Below are 4806 nucleotides of genomic sequence, written 5' to 3'. Positions count from 1 at the left end.
TTCCTCCTACTGCAGATAAAGGGAAAGTTAAAGTATACAAAGGAAGGCGACAAGGAGATGCGTGAGGGGCGTGTGATGTCTGGGCTATGGGAGAGATCTGGGAACATAGTTTAGTTATTTTGAGTTTTGATGAAAACCTTTGAGACTGTATCATTTATTCTGAGTCCTTGAGATTTTCTTTGGTTCTAAATTGCATGCTATGATGTAATTGTTAGTAAGTTTGTACCTTGATGCTTTCTTGAGTTATAGTTTTGATATATTTCTGTTAGTATAGTTATGTTATAAATGCATGTGATGTATGTATTGGATTTTAGTCCGCTGAACAGCAGATACTCTGTCAAAATTTTAAGTTTTCTAGAAACATTTAGTACAGCTTACTACACTAGTTGTTTTAGAATCTATAGTAGTTAAGTAGTGGTCACCTTTAGAGAGTAGTAAGAAGGGTGGTCGCTACATGTATGATAATGACTTTATGATGGGCTATATGCTCAAGTATGCATGCTTTATGATATGACAAGTAAAAGCCTAAGAGATGCTTCCCTTTTTGTTGGGACTACGAGCACTCTTTATGATATGACAAGTAAAGGCCTAAGAGGTGCTTCCCTTTTTGAGACTAAAAGCACTTTTCATGATAAGATAAGTAAAGACCTAAGAGTTGCTTCGCTATTAATTGGGACTAAGAGCATTCTTCATGAAATGATAAGTACTATGACATGCTATTTTACTTTGTATGGCTTGTACCAAGGGTGGGCTCCATAAGCGCCCCTAGGCTGACGGACTATGAACGGGTCTAGTAAAAGGAATGGGCTCCTAAGTGCCCCTAGGTCGATGGTCTATGAAACGGTCCTAGTTCCTAGTAGGTTCAAGATTTGCTACCTTTGATCTATTTAGGATGCGAACATTTATGTATGTATGTGGTACAAGTCGGGCCCTCATGTTGAGATTATGTTTAAGTACTATATGATATGTTTTCTTTAAAAGACATCTTGCACATGACATAACGCATGTTTTTGAAAGACATCTTGCATACACTTATATGATAAGATAAATTATGATATGATATGATATGATGCTCTTTATTTTATGAGATGATATAGCATGATGTTTCTTGACGATATGATATGATATGATGCTCTTTTATTTTATATGATGATATAACATGATGTTTCTTGATGATATGATATGATATGATGCTACTTTTCTTTATGATATGATGTTCAGATGATTATGTTTCCATGATATATGCTTATGTGATTATGCTATGATATACGTTTTTTTTGTGAGTAGGAAAGGATCTCACTAAGTCTATGTGCTTATAGTTACTTTCCTTGTACCGCAGATAAAGGCAAAGGATGGGTGAACTAAGGGAGCAGCAGGAGAGGCAAGAGATGTGTGTAGTAGTGGCTCGGCTAAGGAAAAGACCTGTTTATATTAATTTATGCATGATATGAACTATGTCTATCTTATGTTAATGTTTTGCATGATTACTTGACACTTGTTCATGTTTAAGATAGAAATTGATTCCATGACCTCATTCACTTAGAGGTATACAAGAATATATAAATAAGTACTTCCGCTGCTTTAGAAAAGAAATTTTAATATGCATGTATGTTCCCCGTATAGTAACCCCGCCCTTCTAGCAGGAAGGGCGGGCGTTACAGCCGTGCAGGTCCAGAAGAGGGGAAGAAGGCCGTGTGGCTCTACACGGCCGTGCTCGGAGGTCGAGGGAGTCGCGGGTCGGCCGGCTAGGGCTCGGATGCCGACAGATCGGGGGTCAACGTCGCGTCGGCCAAATGAGAGGAATCGGCTCTCGTCGTTGGCGGCAGAGGGTGAGGGCGTGCGGACAATGAAGAGGAGGAGAAGAAGAAGTGGCAGAGGGGATTTGAGAGGCTCGGTGAGGGCACGGGGAGGAGAAGAAACTGTCGCGAGCGGTGGTTAGGGCAGATGGGTGTCGGGCGCGCGGGGAGGAAGAAACGGAGAAAAGAAATGAGAAAAAGAAAATAAATAAAGAAAATCAACTTTTTCTCACTTAATTGTGTAGCCTAAACAGGTTTTCTCGGGCCCCATTTTTTTTATCCCCTGTTAACTTGTCCATACGAGCTCCGAAAAATTTCCGAAAAATTTCTAAAAATTTCGAAAAATTCCCTTATTATTATCTACCCATTTCTGGTATTTTACATTCTCCCCCCATTAATAAAAATTTGATCCCCAAATATCGTTATCTACCATCATCAAGTACTAACAACAGATATAGAGTATAAATGTTGAACGGTAATAACTCACATACCTCATGTGAAAAGATGGGGTATCAAGCTCGGATCATATCCTCGAGCTCTCAGATAGCCTCCTCGTCTGAATGATACTATCATCCGACTTTAACCAGCCGGATAGTCTTGTTCCGTAATTGACGCTCTTTTCGGTCCAGAATCCGTACCGAAACCTCCTCATAAATGATGTTAGGCTAAATAGGAACTGACATATCTGTCAGCACATGTGTCAAGTCGGGTATGTATCTTCACAGCATAGACACATGGAATACATCGTGAACGTCTGTCAGGGACGGCGATAGTGCTAGCCGATAAGCTATCGCTCCAATCCTCTCTATGATCTGGAAAGGACCAATTTATCGCGGAGCTAGCTTACCTCTGAAGCCAAATCTCTTCACCCCTTTCGTGGGTGAAACTCGCTGAAATACATGATCGCCTGCAGAGAACTCTAAGAGTCTCCGACTCCCGTCTGCATAACCCTTCTAGCGGTCCTACGCCTCTGACATCCTCCGTCTGATAGTACGGACCAACTCTGCCTCATGCTGAATTCTATGAGGTCCCAACAACTAGGCCTCCCCACCCTCATCCCAGAGGGTGGGTGTCTGATAAGGCCTACCATACAACGCTTCAACGGTGGCATTTGGATAGCCGAATGCAAACCGTTGTTGTAGGCGCACTCTACCAATGGCAAGTGATCCTCCCAATTGCCCCTAAAAATCCCATACACCTGATCTCAGCAGGTCCTCTAGAGTCTGAATGGTCCGCTCTGACTGTCCATCTGTCTGCGGATGGAAAGCTGGAGCTGAGTGCCCAAGGTCTGCTGCAGACTTTGCTAGAATCGAGACATGAACCGAGAATCTCTATCCGAAATAATAGTCAAAGGGACACCATGTAATCTGATAATCTCCCAGCAATACAGATCTATCAATCGATCCAGGGAATCAGTTCTCCAGATCGCTAAGAAGTGCGCGGATTTGGTTAATCGATCAACGATTACCCAAATCACATCATGGCTCGTCGTGTCCTCGGCAAACCCACCACAAAGTCCATAGTAATATGTTCTCATTTCCACTCAGGAATAGGAATCCGCTGAAGTAAACCGGCAGGTCTCTGGTGCTCAGCCTTCACTTGCTGACAGACAAGACATCTAGCTACAAATTCCGCGATGTCTTTCTTCATACTGTTCCACCAGTAGGAACGCCTCAAATCTCGATACATGCGGATCCCGTCTGGGTGGATCGTAGATCGAGAGCGTTGAGCCTCCTGAAATAGCTCCTATAAGACTGAGTGAGACTGAGGTACACATAAGCGACCTCGGAAACATATAATACCCGCTTCATCTCGGGTAAACTCGGTCTGCTTTCCAGAAGCTATCTGGCTGCCAATAAATGACAGATGCAGATCACCGGCTTGGGCCTCCTGAAATCTTCATCCTGATCGACGACTGAGTAACCATGGTAACCAGAATACCCTGCTCTGTCTGTCCCTGCTCCGCAAGGCCTAACTCGGAGAAACCCTGAATCAAATCTGTAACCACCCCTCGGCGGCAAGCTAAAGTCTCACTGAACTTCCGGCTAAGTGCATCGGCAACCACATTAGCTTTCCCTGGGTAGTAGCTAATGGTACAATCATAATCCTTCAGGAATTCCATCCATCTCCTTTGTCGGAGATTACTCTCCTTCTGTGTAAATATATATTTGAGACTCTTATGATCAGTGAGAATCTCAAATGTACTACCGTACAGGTGATGCCGCCAAATCTTCAAGGCAAAAATAATGGCGGTCAGCCACAAGTCATGTACTGGGTAGTTCTCCTCCTGCTCCTTCAACTATCAAGAAGCATGGGAGACTACCCTGTCGTGCTGCATCAGAACAGCGTCCAAATCCTGTAGAGATGCGTCAGTATAGAGCACGAATCCGTCCTCTCCAGAAGGTAAAACCCAAAATCGGAGCCGACACTAGTCTCCGCTTCAGCTCCTGGAAGCTGATCTCATAATCCTCAGTCCAAGTGAACTTCACGCCTTTCCTACTCAGGCGTGTAAGTGGCATAGCAATCCGAGAGAAACCCTCAATGTATCTCCGGAAATATCGAGCCAAACCAAGGAAGTTGCGAGCCTTCTCTATAGACTCCGTTTACTCCCAACGGTAACAACCTCTATCTCCTGTGGAACCACGATATACTCCTACTGGTGACCGTGTGTCTCAAACATCTCACAGAAGACAATCAAAATATGCACTACTGATCTTCACATATAGATGTTTCAGTCGAAACATCTCTAGAACTATGCGAAGATGGTGTACGTAACTCACCTCGAATCCGTAATAGATCACAACATCGTCAACAAAGACAATGGAAACCGATCGAAACATCCTAGGAATACCAAATTCATCGAGTCCCTGAAAACATCTGAGGCTCCGTAAGCCCTAATGGTAAAATCAAGACACATAATGTCCGTATCACCAAGATTCCTAACCACAAGATCCCAGACAATAAGTCAGGAATCTGATCACCAATGATATAAATCACCAATGATATAAAT

Source organism: Zingiber officinale, chromosome 1A (genome assembly GCF_018446385.1).
Source record: "Zingiber officinale cultivar Zhangliang chromosome 1A, Zo_v1.1, whole genome shotgun sequence".
Classification (NCBI taxonomy): Eukaryota; Viridiplantae; Streptophyta; class Magnoliopsida; order Zingiberales; family Zingiberaceae; genus Zingiber; species Zingiber officinale.
Note: the sequence above shows the minus strand (reverse complement) of the source record.